At 38.5% G+C, this 23,787-nt stretch overlaps 1 long non-coding RNA gene across 1 annotated transcript in view; it reads right to left on the reverse strand.

The window, feature by feature from the left end:
• LOC137095906 (uncharacterized) overlaps positions 1–3,735 on the reverse strand; it is a 23,798-nt gene extending 20,063 nt beyond the window's left edge. Inside the window, exon 1 of the long non-coding RNA XR_010909053.1 lies at positions 3,667–3,735. This is a non-coding gene — a long non-coding RNA (uncharacterized lncRNA). The remainder of the gene's footprint in view (positions 1–3,666) is intronic.
• Positions 3,736–23,787: the final 20,052 nt, after the last annotated feature.

The raw sequence follows: 23,787 nt of genomic DNA on the forward strand, positions 1-23,787 counted from the left end.
AAGTCAAGTTGGTCCCAGTGGTGATCGGCACACTGGGTGCAGTGCCTAAAGACGTAAACATAATTGGCACTGACAAAATTGCCATCCATCACCCTACTGCGATCTGCATGCATTATTCACGATACATAATAATAATAATAATAATAATAATAATAATAATAATAATAATCTTTATTTGTTACCCCGCCACCATCTCCCCCAATGGGGACTCGGAGCGGCTTACATGAGGCCAAGCCCAAATGACAAATACAATAAAGAAAAACCAAAAACACAAACCGAAAATGTGAAAAATAAACAATAACATCATAGTTATATAACACACATGAATACATAACAATATGAAAAATAAAGAATATGCACAGGCACAATAATAATGGACGGGCAACATGTAGTAATCAAAAGGACAAACTGATTAAAACTAATTAAAAAGTCGGGCAAGATAAAAGAGGGAAGCAGGTAATTTATGGAGGAGGGCTCATTCCAGCGGGAGTTGTGGAAGCAAGCTTTCCCATGAGGGGGGACGTATACTCCAATGACAGAACTTTGAGGCGGAGCAATCATGCGGGAATTATATACCTACTCATCACATAGTCCTAGACACTTGGGAAGTGTCCAACATGATCCAATACAACAACTAGCATAGTGATCTTGTTTGCTGTGTACTAATCTTGTTGTCACAAGAAATTAAATGCGCAGATTTGACAAATTTGAATTTAATATGATGTGTGGGAATGAATGGAAGGATGTGTGGTTGGAGTTAATAATTTTGGAAGCACCAGTATAATATTAAGACCTGCAATGACTAACTACCTGCTTACTGCTTTGTGATCAAAACCTTTTAATGAGATCTGAAGAGTAAACTCTGATAAGAATTGGGACAGTGATAACAGAAATGTTTGAAACATTCCTTATGTTAAGAAGCAAGTCAACATAAGATCAACACCAATCAAGAAGATCAAAATCTGGCCAGGAAACTGAGATGGAGCCAGGATGGAAGACATCTATCATTAATTTACAACTTTGGGACTACATCAACAGAATATTCCTATAAAAGACTCAGTCTAATAATGCTCAAGGTGTGACCGACCTGAGGAATCTGGTTCATCCGCTATGCTCTGCTCCATGGGAAGGAGAGAGATAGTGTACCTATGGATAGTGGCAGATTTGCACGGGAGCGGTCTGGTCACTTTGGGGCTTCTTTCTCAAGGGAAGAGGAAAAAGTGCACTTTTGGGGTCTTTGATTTTGTGCAGGGAGTCAGGTTCAGCTGTATGGAAAACAGAGATCTGGTCCTTGGCATTGTTCCTAGGGAAAGAAGTTTTGGCATTTTGCCGTTTTGATGTTTGGCATTATGGAAGTTATGGAACTATATGTTGGCATGCTGCAGGAAAGCAAGGTCTGGCCTAACAGGTGCTTCTCCAAGGAACGAGAAAAGGATATGGTAATATTTTGGATGCATGTGGATGAACGCATGCACATGTGTTTGAATGTTGAGTAAAAATGTAATTCCCTTTTGTTTGTTTGTTAACGTAATTGTAAATCCAATGTAGTTGCATAGAATCTGTATGTCTGTATGTCCAATGTCATTCTTTGTCTAAATGTTTTTCTGTAATCTGATATACCTTCTCACACTGGAAATTGCAATAAAAAGAACCTATGCTTCAAAGTTATTGAAAAGTCATTCATGACATTGTTGTGTTTCAAACAACAACAACTACTACTACTACTTTATTTTTGTATCCTACCACCATCTCCCCAAAGGGACTCAGAGCGGCTTACATGGGGACAAGCTCAGTCAAACATAGAATTAAAACATAGCACAGTAAAATTTATAAAAACAATATCATAAAACAATAAAAAAAAACCATAACATATTCTCACCAATCAACCCACATACTGACATGATAATTGAATACTTAAAACTTGAGTGGACAATAGTAAAAAAGAGTACTTTTATGTTTTCTTCTTGGAGGCTGCTGGGTCAGCTGGCTGGAATGAGGGTGTGGCTACAGGTCTCCTTGTGGGTAAGCCCAGGGCTGAGTAGGCAGCAAAGTTGGATGGTAAATACTCAGGCCCCAGGGTCTTTCCTGCAGCAGGGCCCAACAAAGCTTCATAGCAAGTTGTTTCTTCATCAAAAGATATCTAAAGTGATAAATGATGCTCCTTAAAAAACATACAAGCTAAATCAACTTTCATTTGTCTATTTTGCTTTTATGTCAAGGTTGTCCTAGGGATGTATCAAATATTCACCTTGATGGGGGAAAATGTTTCAATGAGGCATTAATGTTTTTATGGGGAAAAGGATTTAAACACATTGAAGCACCACCGTAAAACGTTTTTTCACTTGGGACAGAATGGAAGACATCATTGAAAAATTTACAAGCAGAAAAGTTTTGCTCAGGAAGAGGGATTGAAATTATTTGTTCCTACATGGGAGACAGAAATAAATGAAAATGTATATGCCTAGACTTAATGTAAAATTGCTTTAAGGCTATTGTGTTTGCTTGCCATCAAATCAACTTTTACTTTTAATGACAAAATGAATGAGAGGCCTCCAAGAGCAGATAATCCACTGGCCTTCTCAGATCTTGTAAATTAAAGGTGATGGCTTCCTTGATTGAATCTACCCACCTGCAGAGAAGTACCTTCTGCCTACCAACCATTAGCTTCTCTTCCAATTAGTCACCTAGGACTTCTTCACATGTGGCGTTGGAATTGCCAAATATTACTGAAAATCCTGGTGATGTTGGCAGCTCTCACCCAGGGAGAATGGGGACCTGCCTCCTTGCGCCGTACACTATTCTAGTTTCCCCACTACCCCATCATGCAGGCGAAGCCTCTGTAAGCACACCCAACCCATCTTTCCTTATGGAAAAATGAGAAGCTTCCTGCCATGCATTGCAGGCAAATTTTTTGGCAGTGGTGGTGATTTTTCCCCCCTTTCACCATGGAGCCACCCTGGAAGTACTTTTCTGGTGTGTGATGGGAGCTGGCAGGCTCCATGGCAAAAGTACAAAAAACCCATCTCTGCCATCGAATCTGGGTCCGTCTGAAAAGATCCATAGTCTCATGATATGTTCAAAGTACAATGGTCTCAGTCTAGTTATCTTTGGTTCTAATTTAATGCCGGACTTGATTTTCTCTAAAACTTCAAGATATAATCCATTTTTATTTCCTGCCAGTTTCTTCAGAATAATTGCACTGTAAATCCCATCTGCTCTAGCTTTCATAGTGATGAGAAATTCTGCAAGTTGCTACCTAAATGTGAAAATTAGTTTACAAGCACAGCAGCTATTTATCCTGAATATCACATATCTACTACATGCTTAAAAGGAAGAGACTTAGAAATAGCAGGCAGTGTGATCTATGGCTAGGAATGAGCAAATAGTGGGTGGGGTGGGGATTGCCATGTACAAATAAGAGAACAATCTGGAATGAATTTCTGAAAAAATTCTGAAAAATCTATGGGGGCATTGAAGGAGGAAAAACTGTTCCTTGCTATAATTCTGACATAATATTAAAACAATTGGAAATAACACCAGAACCAAGGTCTGGGAAGAACACCAGAACCAAGGTCTGGGAAGAACACCAGAACCAAGGTCTTCTCTATAGTTACCACTATATTTGGCTCTGTCATCAGATATTGATAAAAATGTTAAGTAGCTTACCAAATGTGTTGCAGAGTTGACATGAATCTGAATCCATACACTCAAGGAACAAACTAACTGTGTTTTGACTGTGCCTTTAAATAAAACAATAAGACAGCAGAGAAAAAGAGCTTTTGTGTTCTTTCTGGGCCAGAGCGTGTACTTCTAGTGAGGTTAGGCACTTTTGTTAATCCTGTAATTAAAGGGTAGTGAATTGTAGCACTGGGCATATTGATTTAACGCTGCATTCATATTTCGCCTTCTTGCCTTTGTTGCCACTATGTTTACTTACTTTTGATCAGCTTAAAGATGGCATTAGCCAACTGAGAAAATAAGATTAGAACAAGTTGTTCTGTACCTGTTATAGAACAGTGCTTCCTTCATTGGCTTTCTTTTGAATAAAACATTTCTTGAAGAGTTATTACAAAGGAGGTAATTTGGATTTTCTCTGCCCCTTCCAACTTGTGGAGTCTAGGCAGACACTGAGCTCATATTTAAAACTTGCCAAAAAGGAAAGAAAAGAAGCATATTGATTCTTCCATATTCCCAGTGAAGCCTGACTTAAACTCAGTACGAAGAACGATGCAATATAAATAAATATAAATTAGAAAGAAACTAGGACATGGCTCACAGTGAAATGCTTGTAAAGGTGTTATTTTTCACTAATTTTCTTCTTGAGGGTGGCAATGAGTAATTTTATTTTTCCTTTGAGAATGTCATTGAAAAATGTGCAATTTTTGGAGATTGTTCACCTATAATACCTATTCTGAAAAAAAATGTGCCAGACATTTTTGTACAAAAAATGGCATATTGTGCATAGGGAACAGATATTTTCTTTGCCCAAAATGTTGCATAGAAGATTTGCACAACTATGTGCGAGAATCATTTTTCAAATATTTTGGACTATTTTTTAATATTTTCCCATCCCTAAATGTGTGAGAGTTATACAAAAGAACTGGAGGCTGTATGCCTCCTCTAAATAAAAACTCAGACTAAAGTGGCAAAAGTTTCTTATTTGGATTACACTTCGAAGTGTCTGCTAAGTCATATACACATTGTCTAAGGACTCTAGATGATTCCAGAAAAGTATTTTTTTCTCAGCTGTAAACTTAGGATATTGCCATCCATTGGTAGTGGTGTGGTGGCTTGTGCCAGCCTCTGTCTCTTCTTGCACAGTTAAATGTTTACTGCATTGCTACAATTATAGAAAAAATCAAGGTACAGTAGAGTCTCGCTTATCCAACATAAATGGGCTGGCAGAACATTGGATAAGCAAAAATGTTGGATAATAAAGAGGAATTAAGGAAAAGCCTATTAAACATGAAATTACATTATGATTTTATAAATTAATTACCAAAACATCATGTTTTACAACAAATCGACAGGAAAAGCAGTTCAATACATGGTAACGTTATGTAGTAATTACTGTATTTATGAATTTAGCACCAAAACATCTCAATGTATTGAAACAGCTGTGGATCCGAGCAAGAGGCAGACTGCGTTGGATACTGCAGAATGATCACTGAGCAAGAGATCAGAATGCCCTGTACCTCCGTTTCTTGTTATCTGTCTATCTCTTCTTATGATACATTTATTTGTTGAATGAGAGCTGTATTTTGTGGGAAAAGTAGTTTGTACATCATGCACTTTTTGCATAGATAAAAAAGTTAAAAACCTGAACTCTGGGAAATCATTTTAAAATGCAATGAAGATCCAATAAAATCAATACATTTTCCAAATATTCACCCTGTTCTTTCTCTGGATCCTGCCTTTATAGGCCATCAAAGGTCAATATCAATACTTCGAATTGAGCTCTAAAATGGTTGGTAGACTGCAACTGAAGAGACATTGTCACCACAGCATCATGCCAAGCAGTCCTAGGCAGTGGGCTAGCAGTTTTGTGGCAGTTTTCTCTTGATTTATTTACTTGACCAATGTCAGACCTATTCAGCTGACCAACTTTCAGCAAGAAATCAATCAATGAAGAAAGCGGAAAGGAGTTCCACTAAATGGATAGAAAGCTGATTTATGCTGTTCTTTCTTCTCTTCCATTTCAAGCTCCAAGAAACCTTCATTATGCTGGAGTATCAAATTATTTCAGATTTCCACTGTGAAATGAATAAAGGGAAGCTCCGTTTTGTATGTCATCATGGACTCTCCCCCCTTTCTCTCTCACTTTTTTTAAGATGCAAAATTATAATTGCACATTGGCCTGAAGCTTAGTAATAAGGTTGTATGTAGGCAAGGATGCACATACAAAAAAATAAGATAATCTCAGTCATTTCCCAAGTGTGCTTAGATGGGAGTATTGTATACTATGAAACTTGGAAACACTTTATATCTATATTTTACTATACCTTATGTAGAAATTTAATATACAGTCTACGTAGAAACTCAACTTTAATGGGACCACACTGAAATGATTTTTTTAGCCATTGGAGGAAGATGTATAGCCTTAAAAGAGGCAATATGACCTCAGACTGAACTGTCATCATACTATTGGAAGATGTGTGATTCTTACAGTTCTGTCACCAGAGTTCTTACACTGAAGAGGGAGAAACAAGAAGCATCACTGGAAGGTCCCTGAGATAAGGAAGAAACTCAAAACTCTCCTGGTTTTCCACATAAATGTGGAGGAATTTTCCACAGTGGTATAGATAGTGTCTCTTCCCCTGCTGGTACACGACACCCATAGTTGTGCAACTGATATACAATAGAAATCAAGGCTTACCCACTATGTATACATCAGATAGCTCCCCTGCACCAAGTCAAAGTAGAGACAGAAAGCTGTGTGTTCTTGTGCAATGGCTGGTATTCTTTTAAAAATATCTCTGAGAAAGCACAATCAATTGCTGAATGTTTTGTTTTAGTAGGTTTATGCCTCATGAGTTCAGTAATGGGTGAAAAATGAGATAGGTATGTATGATATAGCACAGCCAAAAACATATTATGAAAACAAAATACAAGGGGTCTTCAGGCTCCAGAGGGTTCACTTCCAGGATCCATTCTCAAATGTCAAAAAAGTAGATTATTGTATCCCATATTATGAAATGGTGATAAGTATGGATGCTTTAGTGTGCCCATATTCACGTTGCTGCCATTTTATGTGTAATATATTATGACCCATGATCAGTGGAAACTCTGGAGTCCATAGATCAGGGGAAGGGGTCCACTGCATATCAAAATGATGGAAGCGGACATAGCAAAGAGTAATGGATGGTGTTCATAAGTTTCAACAGGAACATTCCCAATTCTATTTTAAGGCTGTAGAAACAGATGAGTGCAGTATGCTTTCAACTGAAACATTTGCAAAGAAGTCAGTGCAGAATGTTTGCCATTTTATAAAACAAAACTAGTAACTAGAACAGATAAAATCTTCTTCAGTGAATTTTATCACCAGGTTCTCTTTTATTACATAATGTAATGTAATGCTATCATCTACTTGTCTTTTGCCATTTGGCTGTTGAAAAAAAATAGCCTGTGACAAGCCACGTAGACACAATGAGAATTGTAAGTACATCTACATTTGGATGTATGAAATATTACTAATACACGCAGTGCAAAGAGTTACTTGAATACACTGTCATCTTTTGTTTTATCATAGCAAAGCCAGTCTCACTTGCAATGTATCATCATAAATTTTTTAAAGCACTCATTCTGAGGAGAGATGCTATAAACTCTCTGAAGATCTGCAACAATTTTAAAACATTTTATGCACTTGCATCACATCCACAGTCTCCATTGTTACCTGGGGCTGAAACTCACACAAGCATTTATATAGACTTTTTTTTGGTCGTGTCATGTTTATATAGACTGAGAAAGGGGGATAGTAATACATATTTGGTTTTGTCAGTGTGAACGGACAATATAAAATTAAAAGAATCAAAGTGTTTGTGATATACATAAGTCCACTTCAAATCTTTGTATGTTTTTTTTTCTTTTGGTCACTGTGGAGTTTTGTATTCTACCACCTTCCACAGTGATGAAAGGCTGCCCACAACACAACAATTTTAGGTTTGGGTCTACACAGGAAAAATAAAAATGTCTCACCTTGAACACACTGCAAGCAGTGCACATGATGTACAACCAGTTCCAAAGTATAAATGTTGCTTCCACCCAGGAGAACCACAAGTTTCTCTGGAGCTTCCAGGAAACTCCTGAGTGCCCCTGGTGTTTTTGAGGAGCAGATATTATCTGGATTGAACTGGATCCAGGGTGATCCAATATCTATACATCAAAAAGACCCACTGCTATTTCACTGGCTAGAAGCAGCTCCAAGCAGTTCCCTGGTAGAGTCTTGCTAGCAATGTCACTTTGGTGATAACATGATTGGGTGTCTTGTTACGATATCATCAAAAGCAATATTACCAGAAGGGCTCTATCAGGGACCTACTTTTGACAGGCAAGACAGTGTAAATGATGCCAACAGTCCTGATACACTGTTGGCCCATCTGGATTCCTAAAGGGATTTGAGAGACTCTATGCAGTATCCAGGGAAGCTTAGGAGCAGGTTGCTTTGGAGTATTTCGGCTACAAATGAAATGAACCATTTCCCTGGAAAAATTATTGATATAGAATGCACAAAAAGAATGGAAAGAACAATAAAAATATTCAAAAATTTCTAGAAACACATTTTTAAGTTTCAAGAAATATTTACTAGAAGAACTCTGACTAATAAAAAGATGCAATCTGGGGTACAGCTAATGCGGTTTGACACCACTTTAACAATTATGGCTCAATGGTATGGAATCATGGGAGTTTGAGAAGGTTTGTAGTCTCCTTTGTCCAACAGTGCTGGTACCTGAAGAACCTACAACTTTCATCATTCCATAGCATTGAACAATGGCAGTTAAAGTGATGTCAAGTTGCATTAATTTGACTGTGTTGTATATGCATCCTTAGTGAAGAATCAAATCCCTACTAAGATTATACAAATATGTACTATTAAAGTAATAGAAACTATATTTGAGTTTGCTGATACTATTGAATGGAGAGCAACTAACCAGCTTGATGTATATAGAGAAAATAGAACTATTAAATGTATTCAATATCATGCCTTTCTTGGAAAAATCTAGTAGTAATAACATTCAAATAAAAACAAATGTAAACATAAATATGGATTAAAAACACAACAGTAAAGATGAAACAATAATCCCACCTGTAGCAGTAACTTAACCTATATGCAAAAGTCAACTGAAAAACAAAACACCATATTTTTATGCTACATTTGTAGTCACCTATTTTAATTGAATGTATCAAGATGAGATTCAAAGTAGCTTACAATAATTTCAAAAATAAATAAATAAAGTGAAATATTCGTTTACAAAAATTTGAAAAGCATTAAATAGTTTTTTTTAAAAAATGGATAAAACAGTTTAAAATATTTCAATATAATAATCACATTAAAAATAGAGCACACTGGTTTTTTCCCACACAGTATTTTTCCCACACAGACAAATAAGCTGAGTTTTATAGGTCAGGACTAGCACTTTGAATTGAGTTCAGAAGTGGACCGGCAGCCAGTGGAGCTGACACAGCAAGGGGATGGTATGTTCCCTGTATGTCGCTGGGGTCCAGACTCAGCGATGAATCCAGGATCACACCTAAGCTGTGAACCTGCATCTTCAGGGTGAGTGTAACCTCATCCAACACAGGCTGTAACTCTATGCCCTGTTCGGCCTCTTGACTGACCAGGAGGACCTGTGTCTTGTCCTGATGTCCTGACTGAAAACCTGAATATTCCAGGGAAATACAACTTTATCTGCAGCTTGGGATAAATACTGACCTGGAGCAACATCATCAATATAAAATATACACCTTCATCACTTTAATGCTTTTGTGCATTCAGCAAAAAAAAAAAAAAATCCCCTTAATATATATAATTTCAAAACTTTTTGTGGATATACTAATTTTCCCTTTCTTGCTCTGATGAATTTGAGATACCCCAAAACTGACGTGCTGTCACTTGATTTTAGGAATGATGCTGTTCAAATGGACTGAAGATATTTTGCTAACTGTCACTCTGTTTTGAGGTCCACTGAGTTTATTTTTGTTTGGAGGTAAAGAATGAGTCAGCCTTAAATATCAAACACAATTTAATGCAAAGTGGTGCATGATAATGGAATTGTTAAAAATAGCTAGTAGCTAAGCAATTGTAACCAATCGTCATTTTTCACACAACCAGGATTCTAATAGAAATGATGTTATAAAACATATGTGCATTTATTAAAATAATAATCTCTTTTGCCTTCACACTCAATGACTCCTTTTTAAAAAGCATAAAAATTAATATTCTGGGTATTACTGGCATAAACATTCTCTGGTTGGCAATTGGCTACATCAATAGAATATTAAAAGTGCCTGCGACACTGCCCTAAGTTATTTCTAATTTGATACATCCATGAGTTGTGAATCATGAAGACCTGTAGATCTCTGCCTAATGGCTTTTGCACTTTCTTTTTCTCCAGCTTCAAGAAGAGGCAATTCACCTTACAAACATAGCTCCTGACCTGCTTCCTCCACTGTTTAACATAAAAATGACAATTTCTTCGAAACTGGAAATTCCCCTGTACTCTACCCCTTTCTCCCTTTGTTTCTCATTTTGGCTTTTAGCTTTTCTTTTTTTTTTAAATCTTCTATATCCCAGAGGATGTAAGCCACAGAAAATTACCCCCTGGATCCACTGCAGGTGATTATTCCTCCTATTTTTATTGGAAATAAAACAGCTAGAAAAGAAGAAAGCTCTAAATGATACTGGCAAAGAGAATGGAGCACTCAGTGCATTCTGTGAAGCTACAAAGGGAGGAGATCTATGACCTCCTCACACGAGGCTTTTCCCCTGTCCTAGGATGCTGCCAAGACACAGTCAGGACGGAGCCCAACAGAGCCCGTCACATGACACAGGGCTACTTCCAGAGGGGCTTCATCCTGGTATATTCTACCATATTCTCATTCAAAAAGCTGGGGACTAAGTTGTGGGCAGATGGAGAATGCCATATGATGGTAATGTGGCAATGCAGGGTACTGCCCAATGGTTTTCCCTGCTGCTCCACGAATTCCTTCTCTGTCCCCTGGCTTATGGATCTCTGTTTGATGAAGTCGCTGAATGGGATCCTAGCAGCAAGACCGAAAGGTCTGTTTCTCTAACTACAAATCTGACTCCTTCATATTTGGAATCCAGAGCAGTGAATTAGATGTCAAAGCAAAGCACAAACTTTCAAGCTATAGATGTAAAGACCCACTTATGTTCTTCCCAGATACAACAAGGATTTTTGTGACATTTGAGTTGGGTTGTGTTTGATCTCTCCGTTTTTACCATGCTGTATGGGAGACTGTTCTTTAAGTGAAGAGAATCGCCCCTCTTCTATCGTCAGCAGTCCTGTTTCATTTTCTGCCTCCCCATCACACTCACACTCACAGCTGGCAATATATTTATCTTACATTCATCACTAGGTCTGTATGGCTTTTGGTTTTTAATCAGCAATATCCAAGACCAAGAGATCCCCTGCCCTGTCCAAAACCCCTCACATTAAAGGAGACTGACACCAGGTTAAAACCATTTCTTTCAATTGGATCCTATTATTATTATTATTATTATTATTATTATTATTATTATTAGTCTCTCATACTTTCTCCTCTCAATTTAATGAGATGGTAGGACTTACTTTTAATTTGCTTGAGATTTCACATGGATGTGGCTGGTGATGTCAGGAAATCAGTCCTGGATGTATGGTTTATCTCTACTTCATTGTATCAGCCACTGCATTTTGTGGGTCTATTCATATCAGTCTGAAACCTTGCTCCTAAGGGAACCTGTCCGCCCACGTTTTATTGTTTCTTTTCTCTTGTACAGCCCTAATTGCTCACACACTCTATAGTTTTATGTCAGACATAAAAGAAAATGGAAGAGGTGAGAAACCCTGATCTGTTTATGCTTGGAAGGAATCAGCAAAACGCAATACACGTAGTTTGGAAAGTTCTTGTGTATAATAAATCGTAATATTTTAACTTCTCTTTGTGCTGGTTAATCTGCCCAGCCATCACGCTGCAATCAACTTTCATGCTGATTCATTTTAGATTTTTATTAGTCTATCATCATTAAATCTGAACAGCATTTTCTCACTAATCCCCCCGCCCATTTCAGTCAATCTTTATTGTTATGGTCAATTAATGACATTCTGTTATCTTCCCTACTTTCCGATTTGTGAGGCTGTTATGCATGTTTCTTTTATAACCTGTATTCTAAGAATACAGGTTAAGCAGTTCTATGTAGGCCTATTTAGAGATAGCACTGCCAAAATTAGTCATTCACAAGATGAATGTATAATTCTTGGTGGTCTAACCAGCTCCGGATTCAATCCAGTGAACTTTAATATTTTCAACATTCAAACCAAGTTTAATTAGGAGCTAATTTCTGTTTTCCTGGCCTACATGGTCTTTGTTGTTGGCACGATAAAGCAGCCAAACTTCATCATTGTTGCACATAACCAGCTGTTGGTTGTAACCCTGATTAGAATAATTTAAAAGTCCTATTTGTGATGCACCTGTGCTGCCTCCACCCATAACTCCATGTTGATCTAGTAAAGTACATAACTAAATTATTGGTTTATTAGACTGGGGTGTTGCGTGATTTTAGACTTATTAAACTATCTCTATTGTAGCTCAAATCAGTAGATTTACCAATTAATGTATAATACTACGATAACATCCATTTGCAAAAGTGTCAGGATATTTCAAGACTTCATAGTAGTTTCAGTTTAGCTCTGTAATATTCAATTATTAATAAGGTGAGCCAAGTATATATGGATATGGGTCTCCGTTTTCTCACTATAGAGAAGTAAGTCCCACTGTTTTCAATATCCTTATTTGCAATATATATAGAATGTGTGTGTGTGTGTGTGTGTATGTATATATGTATGTATGTGTATATATATATATATATTCCTAGATATCTCAAGAAATCACAGTGAAGGAAAAGTCAACCATTTGAATGTTTTTCTTTTAGGGGCATCCTCATTCTCTTCAAATTTGACTTCTGGAAAAGAAACAACTGGCAATCCCAACATTTCTGGCACAAATAAATATTCACAAAATGTCCTGAAATATGAAAAGTCATAATTATGTGAAATGTCGCATTAACTATTCATTCCTGCATGGAAAAACAAGATTAAGAAGAACTGTGGTTTTAACTGAACTGTAGCTGAATGTTTGCCATACATGACTCCGGGCCCTTCCAGACAGGCCCAAATCCAAAGAGGAGCTGGGATTTTAAATCCCAGTTCATCTTGGGATTAGGGTCCCACAGCAGCCCCAAACCTCGGGATTTTGCTATACGCCCTCCTGGATCAACCAGTGGTCAACCCAGCGGAACATTTAACCAACCCCCCCTCCCATTTTTGTTCTAAACTTACGTGAAGGCCTGGCTGCACCTTCTAACCCCTTGGAGAAAACTCTTGATGTGTCTAAATAATGTGTTGGGAGCTATCTCTTTTCCCTCCGGTAAATTTAGAGAGAAAAAGGGATGCTGGGAAGGGAGGATGCAGGTGCCATGCTTCTCCTTTGGTCTGTAAGAGCCCGAAGAACTAGGATGACAATGGGGAAGGTGGTCCCGAGAGTCAATCCTCAGCGGTCCAACAGCAAGGTCCAGATCTTTCCAGGTTTTTTTTAAAATCTTAAATAAATTGGGAAATTCTAGTTTACTCCGGATTAATCCGGATTAATCTGCATTGTCATTTGGATGCCTCAGGTTATTCCACAATCTATCAGAGGTTCTGGGCCTGTGTGGAAGGGCCCTCAGTCCCCATCTACACTGACACTAAAATGCAGCTTCGAGATGACTCAAAACTGTGGCTGCCACAAAACACATGCCACCAATGTGCATTGTAGAACGTACTTAAGGGTATAAAGCGCATTTTAAAAAGTCACAGGAAAGTTGGAGTTCAGTCAAATAATGCACTGACTTGAAGTCACAAAATAAGACCGCTGTGATGTTTTCTTGGTTTTTGCTATTGTTTTCTGTTTAGACTGAGAGGGTGTGATTTGCCCAAGGTCACCCAGTGGTTTCCATAGTCAAGCTGGCTCTTTCTATAGATAACAGCGTTGGGTTCAAAATGCTATGACTGGGCTGCTTTTAGACTTTCCTACATTCCAGGTAGTATTAACAATTGTGCAGCTTCCCAGATATGCTTATATGATCCTGTTACTTATTTTATTTGTTCCTGGTATATATATGAAGAGGAAGGGACATTTGTGGCATTTCCTACCTTTCATGCCAACATAACTTGGGTGGCTTTCAAGACATTGCTTGCTTCTCTGCCTCAGAGAACAAATGGCTTTTGGCCAGCCCTGACTATATATCATTTATCTTAGATGTCCACATACCAGCTTTCCCAGTTAAATGCAAGGAGCTTCTTCGAATTATGGAAGTGGTGTGTGTAGGAAATACAGATTGAGACTTTTTTACATTTCTCCTTCTAATGCAAGTAATTTGGCATATCTAAGAAATGGTTGGTGACATGTGCTTACTCTTAATAACATTGCTTGCAGCAAGAAGAGGGATCCTTGCCATTATTCAAGTCTCAGTCCATTTAATCTTTATAAGCACTCAACGACATTCACCATATCATCTCCCAAGCAAAGGTCAAAGGAGATGTTAATTAAAAATGGCTCTAAGATTTATTCTAAGGGTGCATTATTGAACAAGTTCTGTTTTCACAGTTAAGCGGATAAGTTGCTGAGCTTTGCTTGAAGGGAAGGAAGGAATTCAAAGCACTGTTAAATATATGTTGAAAGACAAAGCTAGCGAAGTTTCACAAATTAGTCTACTGGTAACTATACTAGTCCTTCTCCCTCAACTCTTTGTTGGTTCTGGTAGTTTGACACCTAGGACTCGTGGAATTAAGAACTATATTCTTATCAATATTATGATACACAGAGTTCTGGATGGCTGCACAGCTCTCCTTGCTTTTCCAGATTAATATGAATCTTGGGAGTAATCAACTAAAGCCATATGCAAAATACATGCACTTAAAGTTTATCTAGATGCTAAAGCAACTATGTTTTTCTTAGTATTAGCGGGTTATCCTTTTCACCAATGGGTTTCTATGAGAGCTGAATGGCTTAGCATTTGAAATGTAATTTAAGCCCCTGTTTATCTTCCAGTGACCAATCACCTGATGTAACATTACCTTTAAATGCAAGGTAGGTGCATATAATTTGGTCCTCACTATTTGAATCTGAACTGAGGAATGTATTTTAAATAATTGCAGAGAACTCACAGCTCTTAAGTGGACATTCACTTATTTCCATTAACTACAAGTATTTTCAATCCAACATTATACTGTGAGAAGTTGTCATTTACTATTGGTTATGAGACATCCTTGCCCATCTCATTCAAGTGTCCCACAGATCTACAAACACATGTGGATTTCCCTTTCCCCTGTCCTTTAATTAGATCACCCATGAAGGTTATTTCAACTCCCACCATGAAATAAAAAGATCAGACACCTCCTGTGCAAACCGAGTGTAGGAAGGTACTGGAGGGGTGGACCAGCCTTAAATAAGCTCCGCTCCACCCCTTGCCATGTGTTTAGGGCCAGTGAAGCCAACCTGCCCCAACCAAAGCAGGTCTCCTTCATGGGGGGCTTTAATGACCCCCTGTGCCTCATGGGCTTACACTTCAGCTGCCGGTGGGATTTACCATGATAATGAAGATAAATTTTCATTATGACAACAAGATATTTCTGAATGCAACATCCTAGAAGCAAATGGCCAAGGAAGACCAAAAATGAAGAAAAAAATTACCCTTTTTTGCTTTGTTCTCTAGCACAAAACAAAGAGGTGAGATTCAGTGATGCAAAATAAGAAAGTGGAGGAGTTGATTGGAGCATACTTTACAAAAATGTGAGCGAGACCTATAGCTTCCACTGCAGTTTGGACCTGTTTTATTGTCTGACTGCTGTAATTTTTTTCTTATGGCATAAGCAAGTCCACTTCTTCAGTGTTACAGCAAGTTACTAGTGCCATAGTATTGTGTATATCCCTGTTTATATGCCGCCTACATTGATGGTAGGTAGCAATCTCATGACCCCTACTTTCTCAAACAATTATTTGCCTCTTCTGTGGTGGCTCAGAACAAGAGCAACAAGAACACAAGCAACAAGAAAAAAAGTTAGAGCAGGAGGAGACTATTAATAGTCCACTCACAGACTATTAATACAATTAATAATAGAACAATTAATAATAAAAAGCTAACTAAGTAATTGAAGAAGACAAAAGTAAATAAAAAAGAACTCAATTAGACAAATAACTGCCCATTCCTCACCATTCCCTTTCACTGTTTTCCACTAACTTAGAATGGGAAAGCAATAAGAGATTTATTATGTAACTTAAGTGACCTCAACTAATTGTTCCCTGCATGAGCAGTAATTGCAAAGTGCTGAAGAGATTCCTATCTCAGGTCTCACATCAGAGCTACTTGAGCACAGCACATGTCTCCCATAATCCTCCATACTACACCATTTTTGTTTTTTCCTTATATGGTCTTGCTGATTTTTTGCAATTATTTTTTCCAGAAATCCAGATTGGTCTGAAGCACTTCAGAGAGTGATTTTGTATCCTGAAATAAAATTGGGGGAGTTGAAAATGCTCCAGAATAGGTACAAATTGATAGTCATCAGCTCCGATATGTCTCTAAACTTCCATTTTTTTTTCTCAAGCTCTTGCACAGCTCTAATTTAAAATAAGAAACTTCGGGGGGGGGGGGGGAGTTGACATGTTTGGAAGATCCAGGTGTCATTTCATTCCCCTGGACTCATTCATAGATCAGAAACCTCCAGCTGCTACTGTTGACCACTGAAATGTGATACTTCTAGTAGCATTTGAAAGTTCATCCACTTCCACGATCTGAAAAGTCAACTTTTCCTAACAGAACAAGGTGTGCAGGATTCATATCCTTTTTCCAAGAATGAATGTATGCATCCTGAAGAGTTTTTGGAGTACACTTCTTCTCTAAAACAGTGAAAAATTGAAGAAGATTCACTACCATGCAGTCCAAAATGATGAGGAGACCTTTCTGCAAGACATTTGGAAGATAGTGTCTTTTCTACAAAACTACAAATGGTAGAATTTAATAAGTTTAAAAATAAATGTTTATCCTCCAAGAGAGAGTGCTTAAAATAGACATAACTTTCAAAAGTTGTAGGGAATATGTGTTGGTTAAAAAGAGAAGGCAACAATGTAGAGGACAAGAATGACTCCTCATCTCAAAGAACTAATCAGACTTGTTCCAGAGGACCTTCCGGTTGCTATTTTGGTGCATTTCAAGTGGGAAAAATTCTTAAGTTCTATGGCTTTGCTTCAAGTGTTCAAGTTTCTAGATATTGGGCCTTGTTCATGTTTGCTTGTTTAAGTTTCAGGTTCCTGGATATTAATTACTGTTCACTTATTCATGGTTTTTGTTCCGGTTTGTTCTCTATTTTGTTCTGAAGTTCTGGATATAATTTGGATCAAGTGTATGGATTTTGTCTTGTTTCACTGTATTGCCTCAAAGTGCAGTTCCAAGTTTTTGAATTCCTGTGCTTTGATTCATGAAATTGAATGTCACCTATCCTCGGTAACTTTGGAGTTTCTGGATTTGTCTCCTGAGTTGTACTTTTTATTGTGCTTTATCTTTTATAGTTTTTTTTTAAAAAAAATTCCTTAGAGGATGATCTTGTCCTCGTCACAGCTGGGGTGCAACAACTGCATTTTGAAATGCCATATACTTAAAGTGCGCCTTCTTAACTTTGAACTTTCAAGAAGTAAGAGCATCAACTTGACAAGGAGACCATCTACTTGCAAAGAGATGAAAGTTTATCATACTGCACAATTTTGTGAAGGAAACAGTGAATTGCCATAACAACAATAACAACATTGTCAGCAACTATGTAGACATGCATTTTTCAGAACCATGCTAACTGTGCACCCATTATGTATGAAGTGAAATACTGCACTCACCTTCTCCTCCAACTCATGTTCTTTCAAGATGTCACTGAACATCTTGTTTGGTAGTATAAGAGATGAAGGTTGTGACATTTACAGTGGGTGAAATGCATCACAAAGCAGAACCACTTCTATAAAACAAAGATTGTTTCAATATTTATAAGTAAGACACAGATGAATGGTTATAAAACAGAAAAACAAAACAGAGGAATTATTAATGTTCCAAGGATTGTGTATAAGCACCATTGAAAGGGGCCAGAGGCTGAGGGAGAGACAATTTCTCATGAAAATATTATAGAAAGCAATACGCAGATTTTGGCTGAACTTTATTTTGAATTGTTATTAGTTGCCTTGGATCTCATGCTGGCAAAAAGGCAGTTGCAAATGAGACCAAGTAAGTTCAATGTGATTCTTCCTCTATGCTTAGAAGTGGTATTGTGGCTGCAAAGACCATTCTCTATTGATGGCCAACCATGAATTAACAAGATCAGACACAGAAGATTAGGTTATACAAGGTCCTTTTAAGTGAGTTGAGCATGGGATGAGTAAAGACGTGTGTGTGTGTGTGTGTGTGTGTGTGTGTGTGTGTGTGTGTAGGAGGGGGGAACCTGATGAAGGTCTAACTGAGACCCGTTATCAACCTATGACCACTAGGGGACCATTAATTATCCCAGTTGTTGAGGGTATTCACCATTCAGTGAGCAAGACCTTGAATGATTAGATAGCCATTGGATAGGTTGAGTTAGCATCTCCTTATCTGTCAGGTCTCACAGGAAGTTCAACAAGATAATAATAATAATAATAATAATAATAATAATAATAATAATAATAATTTATTTGTACCCCCACCACCATCTCCCCAAAGGGCCTCAGGGCAGCTAACAAAGCACTCAAGGTCCCACACATAAAATAGAATTACATATCATCAAAACAATACATAATTTGACTGAATGCAAACAATGGACAATGCCAATTGATAAGATTAAAAATTTAAAAAATATTTGTGGGTCATTGGGTTTCTTCAAACATGAACTAAAGTGCTGAATAACAATGGTCAATGTCATCACATGACCATAGTACATTATTCCAGGTCAAAGGCCCATGTAAATGGCCATGTTTTAAGGCTCGAACAGAAGGATTGGAAATTTGGGGCTAATTTAATCTTTCTAGGGAGAGCATTCCAGACTCAGGGAGCCACCATTGAGAAGGCCCTCTCTCTCATCCCCACCAACTGCATCTGTAATGGTGGTGGGACCGAGAGAAGGGCCTCCTCAGCAGATCTCAAGGCCTGCACCAGTTCATACGAGGAGATGTGAACTCAAAGATAGGTTGGACCCAAAGCATATAAGGCTTTATAGATAATAACCGGCACTTTGAATTGGGCCCGGAAACTTGTCAGCAGCAGGATGTTCTTTCTCCTTCTCTACGCTGGTAGGTGGGGGGGGGGGGTGGTGGTGGTGGTGGTGGTGAGTAACCATTTATTGTGACAAGGTAGCTGCCTGTTGGGCTCATAGTGCTCATTTATTGTGACAAGGAGAGCTGCCAGGCAGTCAAATTAAAAACCTCAGGTATTTTTGACAATGTTGAGTAGGGGAAAAAACAATCCATCACCACTAGCCTCAAAACCAAAACTATCCTAAAAACCCTGCAAACAGAGGAAAATGAAAGGAAATTATAGTCAGTCCTCACGGAGGGCAGATATAACAACTCACATTGCTCTGAGAAAGAAGAGTAGATCTGACCACTCTGGTGGATTGGATATGTAGCTGTTTACCTTCTGCAATGTCATGGTTCAGAAAAATTCAGAGTACTACCTCCTCCTCTTTATTCCTTCCTTTCAAATAGAATACTCATTCTATAGTAATTTATTTGAACATTATAAAACACAGAGATGTATTTTTCATGGTGTTGTTCAATTTAAGGTGTCTTAACTTGTGGTGAGTTATACACTGCTGTATAAGAACATAAGATGTGTTGAGTGCTTTCAGACAAACACCTATCTTAGCAACCAGTGGATTATAGGCAATATGGTGGACACTTTTTGTTGCCTTTCTGGGTACCCTGGCCTAAAACAGCTTACATCCAGCTTCTGCCATGATCCAAAGGTAAGCTTTTGCAATACATTCCCTAACTGGATATGACCATTTCATCCCAATTAAACTATTTTTTTTCCTTTTGAGAAAAGGAATTGAATCCACTGAGCCTCACTGAGATTTAATAGCCATTGTAATTTGTTAGGATGAATAAAAAGAGATTTATAAGTCTGGCATTTTATTACTTGTCTCCAAACTTCCATGTTGCTCTTTTTATCATCCCCTTGTCCCTTGAAATATTTGTTGCATTTATGTGATGCTCTTTGGATTTGCGCTCCACAAATTTTCATGTCAGACATAAGCCCCTTGATTCTGTACTTCTTCTTCAACAGAACAATTTTCTATGTGTTTGGGAGGCTGTAAAGCTACAATGTGTGACATAGCTAGAAAGGAGACGGAGAGAGACAGGGGAAAGGAGGGGAGAATATGTATTTTTTAATGCTAAAATTGTCAACTTCCCTGGGTTAAAAATGAGGTTATTTGTATGCGGATGAGCATCCTAATGTGCATGAGAAGAGAATGTTCACGCATCAGTAGTTGTTATTATGCTGAAAATATTCCTCGGTCCTTACTGTGTATAATCTTTTGTAGAGTTGAGGTGGGATGAACCTTAGTGTAACTATGTCGGAGAATTTACACATCTAATTTTTCTCTTTCAGACAGCACTGGCAAGACACAGTAGCTATTTTTTTAAAGGTAGTTCATGGTCTGTCAGGTTCCTTCATAGCCTACATTTCTCAAATCTGTAGATCCTTAGGTTTTACTGACAGATATGCCTTTTATTTTTGTGTACTATTGTTGATAATCGTAGTAGTTGTTGTGGCTGTATTTATTATTTCTGTAAACTAGGAGTTATACAAAACATCAGGCTCCTGCCTAGGTTTACAGTCTTAAAGGATTTCGCACCTACCAGTCATTACCACAGAGGGAATGTTGCTTTTTCACAACTACCTGGAAGTGAAATTGAAATGGAGACTCTATGCATCATAATTGTAAATGTTAGCCTTCTGCTTGTGGAATGTATGCAGAAGCAGATCTGTAAGATAGGTCATTGCCATTTGCACAGCAGCCAAACTTAAACCATCTGCTATGTATAGCTTTGCTTCAAAACAAACAAACAAAAACAGTGGGGATAAACAATGTCCCAGTCTATCTATTGATTTTTGCTACTGGGATGCTTTCTTTTTTGTGTCAGCCAATGTAACATATGGATATAGAAACAACAACCTTACTGGCTTTTGGCAAACTGTGATGCAGTGAAGCAGAAGTGACATTCTTTGCTTGTTAACATATTGGTGTTGTTGAAGATATTACTTCTGTGGAAGAGACTATGGAACTCATAGTGTCACAAAATGCTTTATCATTCATGCTAATATATGCTATCACACTTTCTTTTCCTTTTCCCCCACCTTGTACTTTTTGATAGGGTTATTAATATTTAGTTGAAACAATTATACTGGAATTCTCATTGGTGTCAGAAAAGATGCCAGAATCTATATCTGTAAATTTGTAAGGGGCGTTAAACGGAGCAGCAAAACTCAACCCCCCCCCCCAACAGAAATTAACCAAAATTCCCATGCACCTACCACAACCCACAAGGTACAAACAAATTGAATCAAATTAAAAAACAACACAATAACACACTCACAAAACGACAAAACAGCTGAGCATGTGCAGGCACCCAGCCGCAACTTCCCTGGCACGCGCACATGGCCTGCTGGCCAACGCTCCCTCCGCGCAAGCCACGCCCCATCCTCCGTGCTCCTTCACTCCTCCCCCCGCCGTGCACACACACACAACCCAACACTCCTACACTCCCCCCCCCCGCTGCGCACACACACACACACACCTCCAAGAACCTCCGGTGGGAATCCCAAGAGGAGGAGGAGGGAGAAAGCCGAAGAGAGAGCACAGCCAAATTCTTACCTAAGGAAGGGAGATGTCAGTGAGAGAGCCAGGGAGGGAGGGAAAAAATAGAGGGGCGTATGAGCCAGAAAAAAGGAAGGAAGAGAGGAGAAAGGAGAAAGTGAGGTCAGGCAGAGACGAGAGAAGGAGGGAAGGAGAGAGAGAGAGAGAGAGAGGGAGCGGGAGGAGAGAAAGGGGGAACACAACAGAGAGAGATAGAAAGAGGGGAAAGGAGGGAGTGTGTGAGAGAGTAAGGAAGAGGGAGGGAGAGAAAGAGAAAGATGGAGTGAAAAAGAGAAGGTGGAGGAAGGAGGGACGCGAGAGAGAGAGAGAAAGAGGGGAAAGGAAGGAGTGTGTGAGAGAGAAAGAGGGAAAGAGAGCGAGAGAAGGAAGGAAGAGAGAAGAAAGGAGGAAGTGAGGCCAGGCAGAGACGAGAGAAGGAGGAACACGAGAAAGAGGGAAGGAGAGAGGGAGGAGAGAAAGGGGGAATGCGAGAGAGAGATAGAAAGAGGGGAAAGGAGGGAGTGTGTGAGAGAGTGAGAAAGAGGGAGGGGGAGAAAAAGAAGGATGGGGTGAAAAAGAGAAGGGGGAGGAAGGAGCGACGCGAGAGAGAGAGAGAGAAAGAGGGGAAAGGAAGGAGTGTGTGAGAGAGAAAGAGGGAAAGAGAGTGAGAGAAGGAAGAGAGAAGAAAGGAGGAAGTGAGGCCAGGCAGAGACTTCAAAACTCTTACTATAGGCCACAGCAATGCGTGGCAGGGTAAAGCTAGTTAACACATTTTTTTTCTTTAAAAATAACTTAGGGAATGATGGTTAATCTGTCATTATATTGAAGGAGTGTGTGGACTCAATAATTTTTTTGGTCCACTTGTTGATTTATAAATCCAGTGCTGCCAATGCTCATTTCCACTAGCCAGGGAAGATGCGAGTAGCAACAGCCAAGCGTTTTGATGACAATTGTTCAAGATCATTAATCTCTATTATCCAGCAGACCAAGATCATTTTGTGACATATCTTACATGTTTACATCCACTCAAAGAAGACTTTTTCCTTTTCTTTGTCGTGTCAGGAGCAAGTCACTTCTGGTGTGAGAGAATTGGCCATCTGCAAGGTCGTTGCCCAGGGGACGCCCGGATGATTTGATGTTTTTATCATCCTTGCGGGAGGCTTCTCTCATGTCCCCGCATGAAGAGCTGGAGTTGATAGAGGGAGATCATCCGCCTCTCCCCGGATTCGAACCTGCGACCTGTCGGTCTTCAGTCCTGCCGGCACAGGGGTTTAACCCACTGCACCACCGGGGGCTCCGACTTTTTCCTAAAGTAAATGGAAAGCCTACAATGTTCAGCTTCAGTCTAGTCTGGAATATGAGTGATGCATAGACTCCTTCTTATTTATCTTTTTTTTGGAAATAATTTTTATTGTGAACAACAAGGTTAATCTTTCACATTTGATAAAACTTGCAATAACAATACACAAAGAAACAGAAAAAAAGAAAAATAAAGAAAAAGAGATATAAAGAGAGAAAAGAGAAAAAGAAGAAAAAACTATGCAAAAATAAAAAGTGACGAAATAATTTTGTCACTGACTTCCATCTACTCCCTGGTGGTCCTTTCTATCTTCATCTGCTTTACTTTATTCTATCTCTTTACTTTCCTCAGTCTCTTACCGCTAAATGTCTCAAGAACTTCTGTTTTGTGTTCCACTTCTATATTCTCAACTCTATTTTAGTTGTTTTAAATAGACTTTTACTAGGTTCCAATCCGTCTGTTTTTGGGGTAACCCTTGGTTTGGTATTATTTCTAATACCTTGTTTCACTATTCCTCTAACATAGGCACTTCCTTAAGCCTCCAGTTCCTCGCGTAGTGTACGCAGTTCCTTGCGTACACTATCCTACCTGTTGTGCTTAGGTAGGCAAACAGGATCTCTTTTTTTAATTTTCCAGGTCCAGCATCACTAATAAAAATATTCAGGTTCCAATCTCATTCTTATTTTAAATATTTTTTTTATTTTCTTGATGAATGTCATTTCAGTATTTTCTTGCTTTTTCGCAGGCCCACTAGGCATGGAAAAAATAAAAATAAAATTTATTTATGTTGAACGGCTTTTCTGAATTGTTCTGTGATCAATTTCTGGTGGCAGAAGTTGCTAATAATTTAACACCCCCATT

This window comes from Anolis sagrei, chromosome 1 (genome assembly GCF_037176765.1).
Source record: "Anolis sagrei isolate rAnoSag1 chromosome 1, rAnoSag1.mat, whole genome shotgun sequence".
Taxonomy (NCBI): Eukaryota; Metazoa; Chordata; class Lepidosauria; order Squamata; family Dactyloidae; genus Anolis; species Anolis sagrei.